The following is a 17,163-nucleotide window of genomic DNA, read 5'->3' on the forward strand; positions in this document are numbered from 1 at the left end:
TGACAAATTGTTTCTATTTTATGAGCATTTATAATGGCCTTTTATATAAGTGATGTTTTAGAGTTTGCTGAATGAAGGGTGATTTTTATTTAGTCTCAGAAGCACAGTTGTTTGGTGTGGTTGTTTTTTTTTTTTTTTTTTAATTTTTTTCCCTTTGGCCACCCCTCCCTCAATCTATCTCTAATTTTAAAATGTGATTCACTAGGAAAATATCATTCCGTTAATTGAATTCATTTTAGAGCCAACTTTTCAGGAACCTATCTATTTCTGTAAAGTGAGATCTACTTGTAAGTGTACCGTTTTGTGCCAGCACTCAAATTTTCCCTGACTCAGTTGCTCCAGTGGTGTTTAAATATCTTCCCATAAATCAGGCAGCCAGCACTCCATACTTGTGAGGATTATTTACTGGGTCTTGTGATTCAGCCCAGGATCCTGATAGTGATCTTGGACGGGTGATATAAATAGAGTAGGATTTGCCAATGGTTATATTTATAAGGGAAGCTTTCTAAGTCGATTTCTTTGAACCCAGAACTATTTCCTCCCTCTTGCTTACCCTGTTTTCCTCCAAGACTGGGGAGAGCCTTTCGTTATTCTGCCTCCCCATCTTCTGCCCCTCCCCCAGCCAGCTGGTGTCCAGAAATTAAAAGGAAGGTACGTGCCTGACACAGAGTTGCCTGAAATCGTATATCTTCACCTTCTTTCAGGATCATCTTTCTTTCATTTGGCCCAAGAATAGCACCTTCCCCACCATTAGGCCACCTGCAGTCAGAGCCAGCTGCCTGTCCTGTAATAGATCTCTACCAACTCTCAAGCAGAACAATTCCTTGCATTCATACTTGAATGTATATTTTATGATATTACCTCTTACTTGTCTTTGTAAGTTTGTCCCTGCCCCAAGTTAAAAAAAAAAAAAAAATTCTGAGTTACTGCTACTGAACCAAAGGGCCTTATTTGAGGTCTTCTTTCTCCCCACCCCTCTCCCACCTCAGTGATACAGATGCTGTCTTGTCTGGTCAGGCCTTCAGGGAGGATGTCCTGACCCCCTCATCTCCAAAGCTGCCCCCTCCCTCTTTGTGCAACTCCCTGCCCACATCCAGCACACTAAACCCGCTGTCAGCTGGGAGAGGCTCGCCTTGGAGGACTGCCCTTTCTTTGCATCCTTTCCCCAGGTCTTCATGTTGCAAACAGCACATTCTCAACATGTAACAAAAATGGATTCTGCTTTCTTTTTCACCTAGTATTTTTGGCCGTACTGTTCTTGGCAGTCAGACCTCCAGGGTTGGGGTAGAACCATAGCTTCAATTGTAAATGTTTATGCTGTTCAGCAATATGCCGTTTGGAGGCTTGGTGCCCCTGGATAATTTTCCAAGGTCTGTGGCTTCACCCGCCCAGTGGCCTTGAGTCTCCTTAACTTTCCAACTGGCCTACCTCCCAGAGGTCCTCCACGTCCCTTCCCTCCCTTCCTTCGGCCAGCCCTGAGGGTCGGGGTCGGGCCCCTTCTCACTTCCTGAACCAAGTACTAGAAGCAGAAGAAACTATTCTCAGTCTCCAAGTTCTACCCCTGGGTCAAGGGCTCCAGAGCCTGGTGCTACAGCTTGGCCAAGGAGACCCCAAAACCAGGTCACCAGTGATGTACATCCACTCTCTCAGCTTCGGTTCTACCATTGCACTGGATTAATGTTCCATTTCTGATTAACTTTGAAATCAAATGAGGTAATATATTAGTACTTGGAGTGCTTTATGAAAGGTAGAAGCATAACAACAGCAAGAATAAAAATTGTAGCTGCTGTCTTATGAACATCTACTGTGTACCAGGCACTGGGTTTATTTTATCTTTTTTTGAAGGAGAATCTTGCTGTCACTCACTGTGCAGCCTCAATCTCCCAGGCTCAAGCAGTCCTCTCACCTCAGCCTCCCAAGTAGCTAGAAGAACTCCAGCTACTCATGTGCCACCACACCAAGTTAATTGGTTTTGGGTTTTTCATGGAGACAAGGTCTCACCATGTTGCCCAGGCTCAGGCACTGTGTTTAGTGCAACATGTGACTGTCTTCATCTCATCCTGATAAGTACCATTGAAAATATTAACACCCTGTTTTACAGGTAAGGAAAGTAAGGCTCAAAAAGATGAAGCAATTGACCCAGGATGACAAACCCAAGGAAAGTGGTTGAGTCAAGATTTGAATCTGGCCAGTGTGACTTTTAGGCCCATGTTCTCATCTACTAAGCAAACTGTTTTCCTTCTCATGTCAGAATTTGCAAGAAAAGCATAATTAACTTTGAAGATGGGCATTTGCAATTCATTTTCTTGGGGTACCTATCTGACCTTCCATTCTCAGATCAGTAGGAGGTTTCCTGTGCTCAGGCCTCATTCTCCTCTGCAGAAGGAACTCTGGTGAATTTCCCACTGGGAGAGGGAGACATGAGATGTGGCTTCCTGTTCCAGGAAACGCCGCCCAGTCTTGTTACCCACCCTGAGCCACCCCATGCACTAACTGTGTTAGTCATAGTCAGTGCATGGCGTTGGCCAGCTTTTTGGTGATTCTGCTGAGTAAGCCACTAGCTGTCAAATTGACTGAAGCTCAGAAAGTGCTTGCTGCATTTGTTTCTGTTGTCTACAGTGGCTTGATATGCATAGTGTATTTAGATAGCTCCACTTCAGAGCTTTTGGCAGGTATGAATTAATCCATCCCCGGCACAACACATTCCTAGCCACAAGGAGAGAAGAGAGAGAAGTATGTTCTATGCAGGAGAAACTGCCAAGTGCATCTGGTCTAGGTTTTAAAATGCTTCGTCCCTGAAAGGATCTGATAGAAGTTGAATTTTAGTTTTAATTCAGAAAAAGGGACACAATAATACTTTGCCAGTTTTCAGTGTATTCATGTCTTAGTAACTGAGAGGTGGTGCCGGCGTTCCTACTCACTGTGTCTCGTGTATGTATATGTATGTGTTTTTGAGATGGAGTTTTGCTGCGTCACCCAGGCTGGAGTGCAGTGGTGTGATCTTCCCTCACTGCAACCGCCGCCTCTCCATTCAAGTGATTGTCCTGCCTCAGCCACCTGAGTAGCTGGGATTACAAGTGTGTGCCACCACACACAGCAAATTTTTGTATTTTTAGTAGATGGGTTGTTTTTTTTTAAATGTCAGTTTTGCCGTGTTGGCCAGGCTAGTCTCAGACTCCTGACCTCAGGTGATCCACCTGCCTCAGCCTCCCAAAGTGCTGGGATTACAGGTGTGAGCCACCGCGCCCAGCTTCAAGTGTATACTGACAAGACATTGTCCCAGGGATAATGACAGAATTGAAAATGGTGGCATGGGGCAGTAGGTTGCATGGACACATGTATACATTAAGCCTCATAGAACTGTTAAACTCTTTCTCTCATACACACATGCGTCAGTTTTATCGTATGTGAATTTTAAAAATATTTCCCTTAAGTAAGATGGATCCTTTTCCTCAAAGATAGGTACAGTTTAATGGGGGATAAGACAATGAATTCTCTTCCCAGGCTAAAGATAGTCTAGGCCAAAAGAGAAGTTGAAAAAACAGTGTTGTGGGACTTAAAGCCAGCATGGGACACTGCTGGCCACAGGAAGTCATAACCTTGATGGTTGGGTAGTGTGTGCTCAATATCAGAAAGTGTGCAAGGGCAGGGTAGAGGCATGGGGGAGGACATATGTTTTGGGAAAAGTTCACGTTCTTTTAAAAAAAAAAATACATAGGACATAGTTCCTAAACTGATGTTTGTTAAGCACCAGCTCTATACCAATTGTTGGGGACTCTGAGATGAAAACAATGCATCCCCAACTCACCAGAGAAGATATATAGATGGCAAATAAACACATGAACAGATGCTCCACATCATATGCCATTAGGGAACTGCCCATTAAAATGACGAGATACTGGCTGGACACAGAGACTCACACCTGTAATCCCAGCACTTTGGGAGACCAAGGCAAGTGAATCACCTGAAGTCAGGAGTTCAAGACCAGCCTGGCCAACATGCCGAAACCCTGTCTGTACTAAAAATATAAAAAATAGCTGGGCATGGTGGCAGTCACCTGTAATCTCAGCTACTTGGGAGGCTGAGGCAAGAGAATTACTTGAACCTGGGAGACGGAGGTTGCAGTAAGTCGAGATCGCACCATTGCACTCCAGCCTGGGTGACAAGAATGAAACTCTGTCTCAAAAAAAATAATAATAATAAGTAAAATGATGATATACCACTACACACCTACTAGAATGGCCAAAAAAGAAAACACAATACTGAATGCTGGTGAGGATGTGGAGCAACAGAAACTCTCATTCATTGCTGGTGGGAATGCAAAATAGCACAGGCACTTAAAACTAAACACGCTCTTGCCATATGAGCCAGCAATTGCACCTCTTGAGATTTACCCAAATTAGTTGATAATAGGTGCACACAAAAACCTGCACTTGATGGTTATAGCTTTATTCATAATTGTCAAAACTTGGAAGCAACCAAGATGTCCTTCAGTGGGTGAATGGAAATAAACCGGTCCATCCAGGCAATGAAATATTCCATAATAAAAAGAAATGAGCTATCAAGCCATTAAAGACATGGAGAAAGTTGAAATGCATATTACTAAGTGAGGCCAGGTGCAGTGGCTCATCCTTGTAATTGCAGCAGTTTGGGAGGCTGAGGCGGGCAGATCACTTGAGGTCAGGAGTTCCACACCACCCTGGCCAACATGGCGAAACCCCGTCTCTACTAAAAATCCACAAATTAGCTGGGTATGTGGCACGTGCCTGTAGTCGCAGCTACTTGGGAGGCTGAGGCAGGAGAATCACTTGAACCTGGGAGGCAGAGGTTTCAGTGAGCCAAGATTGTGCTACCACCCATAGCCTGGGTGATAGAGGCTAGAGTGTCTTAAAAAAACCCAAACATATTACTAAGTGAAAGAAGCCAATCTGAAAAAGGCAACTTACTGAGTAATTCGCACTGTATGACATTCTAGAAAAGGCAAAATTATGGAGACAAAAATTAGTTGGGCATGGTGTGCATGCCTGTAACCCCAGCTACTGGGGAGACTGAGGCAGGAGAATCGCTTGAACCCAGAGATGGAGGTTACAGTGAGTCAAGATTGTGTGACTGCACTCTAGTCTGAGAGAGCCAGATTCTATCTCAAAAAAAAAAATTATGGAGACAGTAAGATCACTGGTTGAGGTTAGGGGAGAAAGGAGGATGAGTACGTAATGCACAGAGGATTTTTGAGGCAGTGAACTAAAAAAAAAAAAAAAAACTCGATCCCTGTCCTTAGGGATTTCTGGTCTAGTTGGAATCAGCAGACACATAGAGGCCTACTGAGATGGAGAATGTCCAGATTCTTCCTCTGTTCCCAGAGGAAGCCAGAGGAGGGTACTGCCTGGCCCTGGGAGGCTTCACTAGAGGTTTTCGAGAGGAAGAAGCATGTCTAAGGTGGGAAGAACCTTAGACATGCCTAAGAAACCTAAGAAAATGAGGGAAGAACATTCCAAACCACAGAAATGACATGTGGAAGAGCCCAGAGATGAGAAGAAAAGAAACCATCTGTGACATAGTAGCTAAGCGGAGCTGGAGAGGGTTGGACAATTGTGTTGAGGCACAGGCAGCGGCTGGGTTATGCAAGGCTTTGCCAGCTATACAAGGACACCGCATGCTGTGGGGAGAACCAGAGTGTTTTTAGCAGGGTGGTGTGATCAGATTCCTACTTCAGAAAAATGGGCACCATATGAAGGATGGATTAGGGATGACCAGGCTGGCTCAAGGGGTCCTGGTCAGAGAGAGCAGGCTAGAAAGAAGTGCACAATTGAATTGATATTGAGAAGACAGAATGTACAGGCTGTCGTGATTGGTTGGATGGTGGGTGGGAGAGAGGGAGGGGACTATGGTGTTTCCCTGGGGTCTAGTGTAGATGGCTTGAGTTGACAGTGGGGTAATCAAAGAAAGACATTGCTGAGAGAGGAGCAGGAAAAGGGAACTAAAGCTAGAAAGTTGATTAGAACTGTGCTGTGAGGATACTGAATGCCGAGGTCAAGACTGTATTGACAAACCTGAGACGAAACGTTCTTATTGCGGATTGCTCTTTGTACTCTTTCTTTGCTACGTCAGACTTTGACCAGAACCTGAGAATGAGATGGACATCTGGGAGTTGCTGGATTCTAGAGTAAACATCTGTCAGCCTTTCCCAAAGTGGCCCTTACCCAAATTGATAATCAGAATTGTTGAAACATAAGAAAAAACTTGATATAAGCTGAAAAGTCAGTGTACTTTTAAGATAATAACTTTCACTGAATTTTAACAATTATTTCTTAAAGTACTGTATTTAAATGGTAAGGTAAAAAATCTTAATCTCTTGGCCCCAAGTTCTGAGATGGCAAATGAAGACAAAAGAACTGTTGATCTCAGAATTCTCTTGTAGCTCTGCAATTCTAGTCTAATAAAAATTTTCATCAAGATTAAAAAAAAAACCCTACTTATGTAAGTAAAGAGAGTCCAGTGCTATCTTTCACTGATCTTCAAACATTTTCCCCAAATTTTAATTTTGAAACACCAACTTGCCAAATTTCCCAGAGTGCAAATCCCCTGCCCAATGAGCTGTTATTATTTGAAAATACTGTGGCCTCTAAAGCTGACTTTATCTTTAAAAAAAATTTTTAACCAGCAAAAGAAAGGTAGTTCCATGTTTATACCAATGAGTTTCCTGAAACTAAGAAAATCTATTATATTGTTTCGTGTAAGGAACTTGGGTACTATTCTAACCCCCATTTTAATGATGAGAAAATAAATAGGTTAAGGTAATTATTTCAGACTGTTTCCTTAATGCAGTATTTCTGGATGGTTGAATCTTACTCAGATTTTGTTTTGATGCTATTCTTGGGATTGACTTGAGAAGCACCGGCGGCTGACGCTTTCTCAGTGCAGAGGGGTAAATCGGGAACATGCTGTCTTGCATTCAACATGATACTATTTGCTGTCCTCATGGAAGGTGGGCAGTGAGAGGAGTTTTTATACTACCTTGAGCATCTTTTATTTCAAAACCAAATCATCTTCCCTTTTTCTGCACTCCACACCCCACTTTCAGATAATGACACAGTTTTGGGCACCTTATCATGGAAACAGCTTTGAGGCCACCTTCGTACAGCTCAAGACTGTGCTTATGTTTCAGGAGTGAGGGAAGGAGACATCTTGTCTCATCCCCAGATGGCAGCTGTATGCTTGAGACTTTTGCACATGAATTCGTTTAATTTTCACCAGGGGCTTGTGAGACAAGGAAACTGAGACTCAGAGAATGTCAGTAAACCTACCCAGAGTCACACAGCTAAAAGACAGCAGAGCTGGGATTCACACCCACTTCAGGCAGACCCCACCTCATGCTGTACACCTCGACATGTTCCTCTACTGTGAGCGAGCAAGCCCTGGTTAAAACTCCTTCTCCAGCAGTGTTCTAGCAGAGAGCTCAAATGTCCGAAAGGCCATTCTCTTCTGTTTGTTTATTCACTCAGTAAACAAGTGGAACTGATACATCTACTTCCCTCCTATTTTGAGGGATATTTTGAGGATTAAAGAGCTGTAATTCCCCTTACAACTCAGCAGCGAGTTATGTGCTAACCAGTAGCTATTATGGCTACTGGTAGTGGCTGCCTTGCCAGGCACCATACCAGATGGGCTGGGGACGTAGGGGTGAGGAAGAGGCCGTGCTGGCCCTGGAGGAACACACAGGCAGCAGAGGAAATGGCCCCACAGCAAACAACAAGTGTAGGTGAAAGCAGAGCCTCAGCACACACACCACACTTCTGAGCTCACCTTGTACCTCACAGCAGCTGTTATGGCCACCTGACAAGCTTGGTCTCACAGTCCTCATTCTGTGGATCTGGGCCTTGGCTTGTCAGTAACCTGCAGTGTGTTTGGGAAGTGATTTTTCCTTCTTCATTATCTCAGCATTTACTAGTAAAGAAAACATCAGCATTTAGTAGGAGCCACCTCACACGTCACCCCCCCGGCACTCTTCCCTGAGAAGTAGGCACAGTTGGTCGTGAATCTTCTCCATGGGGCCAACATTCTGCAAACAAGTAGAGCATTTCCTCACACTTAAGGCTGCCTGTTAGCATCAGGGGAGTAGCAGTTGCTGTAGGCCCCACGTGGGGGCTTTAGAGGGAGAGTAGCAGAGTGGACAGCTGTAGATCATTGGGTTCCCAGTTTCCCTTCCCTTGACATGGGGATCATGGTAAAAATGCCTGTCTGATGGCAATGCTGAAACATAGTTCCAACAGATGACAGATCATGATGAGATAATAGGTATACAGCATTTCTTTCTTTTTTTTTTCTTCTCGAAACAGAGTCTCACTCTGTCTTCCAGGCTGGAATGCAGTGGCATAATCTCAGCTCACTGCAACCTCCGTCTTCCGGGTTCAAGTGATTTCTCCTGCCTCAGCCTCTCAAGTAGCCGGGACTATAGGCGTGTGCCACCACGCCCAGCTAATTTTTTGTATTTTTAGTAGAAATGGGGTTTCACCGTGTTAGGATGGTCCCGATCTCCCTCATGATCCACCCGCCTGGCCTCCCAAAGTGCTGGGATTACAGGCATGAGCCACCTCACCCGGCTGCAGCATTTCAGATCAGTAGAACCCTAGGCAGAAGTTGGTTGTCATTGGTAGTCATGAGTAGGGAAGACCAGTGCCACATGGAGCATGGAGGCCTGAGAGCACTGGCCACACATGCTAGATGCTGACAAAGACCAGGGGAAAGCAGAGTGTGACTGGGACCGACACAGGAAATGGTGGCTAAGAGTCACAGAGGGTGACTCATAAACCCAAAGATGAGGGACATAGTGGTGGTGGAGAAAAAGAGGCGATGTTCTAGATTGAGGAAAAGGCATATTGGACGGCAGGGCAGGTGGAAGGAGCAAGCCGAACAGGGGATGCTGAGGACCTCAGATGCTAGACTGCAGCCACCTCTCCTCCTTATCTGCTGCCAGGGCCGCCGTGGGCTCAGCATGGCCTGGCCAGCCCAGGAAGCTTTGGGGAATTTTCCAGACATGGAATGACTCTAGATTACTGCTACTGCTGACAACAATAACAAAGTAGATACAGCCTACTGGTATTGCACTCAACTCTTTATGCCATTGGTCGCACTGCAGTCCTGACATAGCTACCATTATTTGCATTTTGTAGAAAGGGACATAGAGTGTTAAGTGGCATGCCTCTAGGTCATCAGCTAATAAGTGACCAAGCCAGAGTTCCATTTTAGATCTGTCTGTCCCCAGAACTCAAGCCCTTAACCCAAGCATTACAAGGCTATTCTTGGGAGGAGAATTGTATGCCTTCCACGCCCATTCACCTCCTTTCAGCTAGCTATCCCCTACTTGCGAACAGCCGTGTGGAAGAGGTAAGTCACCAACGCAGAGGCTGGCAGATCATTTTGATGAAGTATCAGGGAACCCTTACACCCTGAAGCTAGGAGAGTCATGTATTTTTGGAACTTCCCACTTTGTGCCTTCACTCCTTTCTCCTAACTATAGGTGGGTTTACAGTAATTTGGAGATGATTCTGGGCTTGCTAGGTGACGCTGGGGAATTCCTCAATAAGCTCATGATTTATTAATGAGATGAGCAGATGAGCCTCATATACTGTTCACGGTTCTGCAGGTTGGCTGAGTGAGTCACCAGGACTTAGGCAAGGCCACTGAGACACTCCTGTGAGAAGCTGCACAGAGTTGGGAGGGGCTTGGACCAGAAGGAGTCATGCCCCAAGGCAGCAGACATAATTATTCACAGAATTTAGACTAAAATTCTAGTGATCATTTATACCAAAATGGTCCACCCAAAAGCTTTCAGTGAGTAATTTCATATGACTGTGAGCAATAAATTCAAGTAAACCATAACCTTCAGAATAGCCCGTCAAATGCTAACCCCAGGCCTGTACTGCTTTGAGCTTTTGGCTGTGGGCAAGACTGTGAACATGCACGCTGTTTTGATTTAGTGTCTGAAGTCTCCCTTTTACAAATTAGTAGACAGCTCTGGATCTAGAACCAAACGTATGTGAGGTCAGGTTCCAGCCTGCCACCTACCAGCTGTGTGACCTCAAGCCATGCCCTTTTGCCCTCTCAGCCCTGTTCTCTCATCTGTAAAATGGACACAGTTATGATACCTTTTAGGGCTTTTCAGAGGTGCTAGTGAAATAGCCTGTACTTTATAAAGGACGTTGTAAATGTTGCTGACATAATTTTGTGTCCTGTAGGAAATACTTCCTTGGGTGCTTGCAATGTAGCCAAACCCAAGTGATTCTTGAGAACAGCCCCAGGTTGTAAGGATCAGTCAGAGGTCATGATGACTATTCTATATAAATGTTTGGCCTGTTAACTAAAATTAGTACCTTTCCATCTCTTCTCTTTCTGGGGGTGGGAGGGAGGGGAGTGCGGAGAAGGGGAAGTAGGGACCGTTCAATTGTGTTTTAAATTATCCTCATAAAATTCTTAGCCAGGCTGGGCGGGTGCGGTGGCTCACGCCTGTAATCCCAGCACTTTGGGAGGCCAATGCAGGCGGATCACGAGATCAAGAGATGGAGACCATCCTGGCCAACATAGTGAAACCCTGTCTCTACTAAAATACAAAAAAAATAGCAGGGCGTGGTGGTGGGCTCCTGTAGTCCCAGCTACTCAGGAGGCTAAGGTAGGAGAATTGCTTGAACCAGTGAGCCTAGATCACAGCACTGCACTCCAGCCTGGCAACAGAGTAAGACTCTGTCTCAAAAAAAAAAAAAAAAAAAAAATTCTTAGCCAGAGATGATCTTGCCCTCCACCTTGGTGACCCACTGCATACGGGATACAGCTATCTAGCCTGTCTCTAGGCCCAGACAGAAGAAACAGGGAGGATTATTGTTAACTTTTACCACATGCATGACTTGTTCCCGGACAACCCATTCTTCCTTTAGGCAGAGGTGATGTACGCTGAAGTGTTTGATTTAGAGTGATGGAGAAGTCTGTGCTGCCGTTCCTCAGGGAGCCCTAAACGTTGATTTGCCTTTGGGAGGGCCGGGCTTCACGAAAACCTGATTTACGGTGTTGCTCTGGGCCTGATTTCCTTTGTACGCTCTGGAGGAAGTGCTCTGGTGATGTTGGCACTGAGCAAGCAACAAAGATTTTAAAATACCGGCCCTGGAAACAAAACTGTACCTTGTGATGTTAGAATAATTATACCACACTTGATCTCTGATTACGGCCAAAACAGCAGTTGCTAAATCCAGCTAACATGGAAAAACTAGAAAAAGGAAGGGGAAATCAGCCAAATGCATAGCAAGAGATGGGGAAAGCGGACCTGGACTGGACACAGAATCTTCTGTTTCCACTTGTAATAACTGCAGCACTTCATGGTCCCCAGCCCCAGCCCCCAGCCCCCACCCCTTCTTTTTTAGAGCCATTGCACTGTGCATGTTGACACTAGCTGTGGGAACTCTGTGATTTAAAGTTGAGTTGAAAGAACTGCTTTTATCATTTCAAGTATGCAGCCCCAGGCCAAAACAGACAAAACAATTTTTTAAAGTCTCAGTTCAAAAGCAGCTTGAAACATTCTCTGTTCCATCAAAAGGAACCCCAAATCTCTCCACTGTTCTGTGGGCCCCTTCCTCTGCTTGTCTACCTGGCAGGCTCCCCTTAGCTAGCTGTGCTGTGGCTTAGTTAAGCTGAAGTTGAAACACAGACGAAGGAAGGCATTGCCTTCCAGCCACAATGGAGAAGCCCGTTCCCACTCTGTCCCCACTGGGAAACTGGCTTAGAGTTCTAAAAATTGGGAGTTTGGGTTTCCCTTCAACTGTGAAATGTTACAGAAATACCCAAGTTCTATACAAAATGGTGACAGCTGCTACATATTTCTCAGAAAAGCAGAATTCTACTAAAGAATCTATAGTCTGTTTTTTATGCTTTAATAAATACCAGGGGCCAGGCACAGTGACTCACGCCCGTAATCCCAGCACTTTGAGAGGCCTAGGCGGGAGGATCACTTGAGCCCAGGAGTTTGAGACCAGCCTGGGCATTATGGCGAAAACCCATCTCTCCTAAAAATAAAAATAATGATAATTAGTCGAGCATGGTAGTGGACATCTGTAGACCCACCAACTCAGGAGGCTGAGGTGGGAGTACCAGTTGAGACCACAAGTTTGAGGCTGCAGTGAACTATGATTATGCCACTACACTCCAGCCTGTGCAACAGAGCAAAACCCTGTTTCTTTAAAAAAATGAAAAGCAAAAAAAAAGGGGTTTCTGAGTCCATAACAGATCCCCATTGTCCTGTCATCCACCAGGTGAGGTTCTGTGTCTTACAGATTAAGAACATGACCCTAAATCAGCAAGCAGATGTTTAAAATAACACAGAAACAAGCCTCGTATATTCTGTTTTTCCTAGCTGCTTCAGAATTTGCTATGAAATTTAAGGATATTTATTTCTCTGTGCAAATCTCTATCTATCTGTTTATTTATTTATGAATGAGACTGGCTCTGTCACCCAGGTTGGAGTGCAGTGGCACTATCTCAGCTCACTGAATCTCCACTTTCTGGGTTCAAGTGATTCTCCTGCCTCAGCTGGGACTACGGGCATGTACAAGCACCTGGCTAATTTTTGTATTTTTAGTATTGATGGGGTTTTGCCATGTTGGTCAGGCTTGTCTCAGACTCCTGGCCTCAGGTGATGTACCTTTCTTGGCCTCCCAAAGTGCTAGGATTACAGGTTTGAGCCACCGTGCCCAGCTGGTGAAAGTAGAAATTATTTATTTCTTTAATTATTCCTTGAAAAGTAGAAACAAAAATGTCCCCTCTTAGCCTGAATGATTAACTTTACTCATAAGAGGTTCACAGTAAGGCATGTGGTGTTATTTTTTCTTTTTTTTTTTACTCCTCTGCCCTTGTATGTGACAGATACTCATTTGTTTGTTGATTAGTTTAATACCTTGTGTGCAGCTAGCATTAATATCTAGTTATAGCCATTTTTAAATCTAAAGACCATTAGCAGGTGCTGAAAAGTCCTGTAGCCTTTATTTCCTCATGTGTAAACATTCTACCTCACAGGATTTTTTTTTTTTATAATTAAGACAGAGCCTCACTCTGTCACCCAGGCTGGAGTGCAGTGGTGCAATCTTGGCTCACTGCAACGTCCACCTCCCGGGTTCAAGTGGTTCTCCTGCCTCAGCCTCCCAAGTAGCTGGGACTACAGGCATGTGCCACCATTCCCAGCTAATTTTTTATATTTAGTAGAGGTGGGGTTTCACCACATTAGCCAGGCTGGTCTCGAACTCCTGACCGCGTGAGCCACCTTGCCTGGCTAGGATTATTTTGAGAATTTAAAATGTTATTGTGATAGTTGACTAGACTTGGTAAACTATTCAATGCTGTGCTGATGTAAATGTGATAACTGCTGCTCTGTTTCCCAAATTCACAGGCAGAATATGAGATTATGTAATCTTGAATCTTAATCTTCATCAAGGGCCAGGCACCAAAGTTCACGCCTGTAATCTCAGCACTTTGGGAGGCTGAGGTGGTCAGATTGCTTGAGCTCAGGAGTTCAAGACTAGCCAGGGCAACATGGTGAGAGGCTCTACAAAAAAATACATATCTACCAAAAAAATACAAAAATGAGCCAGGTGTAGTGGCACTCGTCTGTAATCCCAGCTACTTAGGTGGCTGAGGTGGGAGGATCGCCTGAGCCCAGGGAGGTCAAGGTTTCAGTGAGCCATGATCGCTCCATTGCACTCCAGTCTAGGTGGCAGAGTGAAACTCTGTCTCAACAGTAACAACAACAACAAAACTCAGACAACAAGCAACAATCTTCATTGAGAACTCTTGCCATAATTGAATTTTGACTATTTTTAAAGTTGCCAACTTATAAGCAATAGGATTATTACCAATGTCCCTGATTCTACAGTTTTTCAAAGTGGTTAATATTGGTGTATAGCAAAACTATTGATTTTCGTTATGTTGATGATATACCCACCAGCATTGCTGACCTATCTTGTTAGTTTTGACAGTTTGAGAATTGTCTCAGATTTTCCATGTAGGCAGTAATATCTTTTGCAAATAATAATAGTTTATACTCTTGTTGTCTGTGTACCTCATTTTTTTTTCTTGTCTTACTGCATTCACTAAGGCTACCAAAATAATGTTGAAATGAACTTCTTATGGTAGGTTCCTTAGTTGTTCCTGACTTTAAGAATGAATCTAAAGTTTTACTATTTACCATCATGTTAGCTGTAGATTTTATTAAGGGAGTTTCCTTTTGATACTGATTTTCTGTTTTATTAAAATTATGAGTGAAAGTAAAAAACTTTTTCTGCATCTTTTGAGATGTTTAATAATTTTTTATCCTTTTGAATATGGTATATTACTAAAATTTTTTTCTTACCCATTTTTTCTTTCTTTCCTTCTTTCTTTTTTTTTTTTTTTTGAGGCAGAGTCTCACTCTGTCACCCAGGCTGGAATGCAGTGGCACAATCTTGGCTCACTGCAGCCTCCACCTCCCAGGTTCAAGCAGTTCTCCTGCCTTAGCTTCCTGAGTAGCTGGGATTACAGGCAAGTACCACCACATCCAGCTAATTTTTGTATTTTTAGTAGAGACGGGGTTTTGCCATGTTGGCCATGCTGGTCTCAAACTCCTTACCTCAGGTGATCCACCCACCTCAGCCTCTCAAATTGCTGGGATTACTGAGCCACCACACCTGGCCTTTTTTTTTTTCTTATATTGAACCATCCTTGTATATTTGAGATAATGTAATTCTCTTCTACCTGTCCCAGGGTAACTATTTAATACCATAGTTAAGAATTTGCATTCCTAAGAACTCATGGGATATCATCAGTGGCACTGAACTATTTTTCATGCTACATAAACACCTCAAAACAATTATCAATATGAGGATTGCATGGGAAGGAACACAGAGATCTGTGGTCATAAGCATGACAGTTAAAATGCATGTCCCACAGTCATATATAGGAGGCAAATATATCAAAATTTGAGAAAGTTCTATTTTACAAAGGATTTTAACTGCCTTAAAGATTTGCCTGTAACAGATGGGTTATAGTTTAAAGAGGCTGGGTAATGCTCTTAGTCTTAATTAAAAAAAACTTACAGATTACAGTTATACAAGTAAGGCCTTTAAGATGCCTTTTTTATGTCAGATGTTACAACAGCCAACATAGGTAAGATACTGTTCCAAAGAAGGTAATTTCATTTCCTTGTTTGGGACTACAAACACAGTAATTTATCACCCATATCCATGCAGAAATGCAGGAATGAGCTGATTTGTGATGCATCCTGTATCCCTCCCTGTCAGCTTGAATCATTAAATCTTCCCCGCTTTGCCTGTTGCTTGAAGACCACCCATGTGGTCCCTTCTGCTTCAGTTGTGGGCTTTCCGTCACCTTCTCATGTTGGGGACCATGAGAATATGCACAGCAGAGTAAATGAACACCTTAATGAAAGTTCTGTTTACTCTTCTGGTTTGAAAGGTAACCATTTCACAAGGCAAGGTGTTCTGTACTGAATCTTGTTTACAGCCTGCAACAATATTGACTTCATTCAACAAATATTTCTTGAGCTGCTGTTATTAAATCAGCAAGGAGCAGCCCCTGCTTATGTGCCCAGGTTTATTGAAGTCATATGGCACATACCTTAAAAAACATAAGATAACTATCCTACCTTCAGAGGAATGGCAGTCAGTCATTTACAGTCCACCAATATCTAGGAAGTCAGAGGGTCACATACCTTCTGTGTGTTGGCCACCATTAGAGACCTTGAGAAGCCTACAGAGAAAAATTCTTACCTCTGATATCACAGTCTAACATACAGCCTACCAGAGGAGACAATACAAAATGCATATAGACAGTTAAAACAGGCTAGGTGTGGTGGTTCACGCCCTTAATCTCAGCACTTTGGGAGGCTGAGGTGGACGGATCACAAGGTCTAGAGTTCGAGACCAGCCTGGTCAATATGGTGAAACCCCATCTCTACTAAAAATACAAAAATTAGCAGGGCATGGTGGTGGGCTCCTGTAGTCCCAAATACTCAAGAGGCTGAGGCAGGAGAATCACTTGAACCCAAGAGGTGGAGGTTGCAGTGAGCCAAGATTGCGCCACTGCACCCCAGCCTGGGTGACAAAGCGAGACTTTGTCTCGAAAAAAAAAAAACACAGAAAGTTAAAACAACATTACAAGAATAAAATCACTATTCAGGGACACAGCAGAAGATAAGTCATAAATAAGGTGTTGGACTCATGACTGCATATCCAGTCAGACTGTCAGTGGGGGAGAGGTGGGAAGAGGCTTTCTGCAGAATGGATAGGAACTGCAAAGGTGAGCCTGGAAGACGTTTCAATTTCAGATAAAAGAAATAGCATATCGAAGGCACTATGGAAAACAGGGAGCGGTACATTCAGGTGACAGTGAAACTACTGGTAGCTGGACAGGAGGGCATGGAGGAAGAGGATAGGGCAAGGAAGGCCTGGGAGTGAAGAGGCTGAGGTTAACATTCTGGGGCACCTCCAAAGCCAGCCAGGGTGAGGAGTTGGTTTTTTTTTTTTTTTTTAAGACTTAAATAAATATTTAAAGATAATATATAGCCTTCTTTGAAAGTAATTAAGATAATTGATTGGGAGGGAAAAATACACTAACATTTAGGAACTGCAGTATGAGAGAAGCTGCTTATTATGTCCCTCCCACCACAAGCAGCACAGCCTATAGATGGCATTTATTTAATGTTCCCAGATACATGGCTTCAAACAGCAGAGAATTTTTTTAACTCTTAGTCATATAGATGAAAGACCCTCTTCAAAATCAGGAATTAGAAATATAGCAGCTTGTCCTGTTGGCCTTTGCCTGGTAGTCAGATGAGGGCAAGGGCTTGTTTTCATAAGGGAGACTTGTAAATACTTGCAAGTGTATGATGTTATCATCACCAGTGTGAACCTTGAGGTTTGTCCCTGCGACCACCTGGCTCTTGAATACCATAGCCTTAAAAATAGGGAACTTCTTGCGCTCTCTGACCCCGCGCCGCCGAGCGCCCTGAGGACTCAGCGGAGGGTGGGCGCCGCCAAGGGCTCCTGCCGCCGGCGGGTTTCCGTGGAGTGCCGCCTGGCTCCGCGCTGCCGCCGCCGCGGCCCATGGGCAGAGTCGGCCGGGCGGGCCGGCATT

General features: G+C 44.0%; 1 protein-coding gene across 7 annotated transcripts in view; it reads left to right on the forward strand.

Annotated features, from left to right (window-relative positions):
• ATG7 (autophagy related 7) overlaps positions 1-17,163 on the forward strand; it is a 277,334-nt gene that overhangs the window by 229,792 nt on the left and 30,379 nt on the right. The gene's annotated exons all lie outside the window — the stretch shown is intronic.

Source organism: Aotus nancymaae, unplaced genomic scaffold (genome assembly GCF_030222135.1).
Source record: "Aotus nancymaae isolate 86718 unplaced genomic scaffold, 86718_ANA_hifiasm-v0.15.2.pri h1tg000046l, whole genome shotgun sequence".
In the NCBI taxonomy this organism is placed as follows: domain Eukaryota; kingdom Metazoa; phylum Chordata; class Mammalia; order Primates; family Aotidae; genus Aotus; species Aotus nancymaae.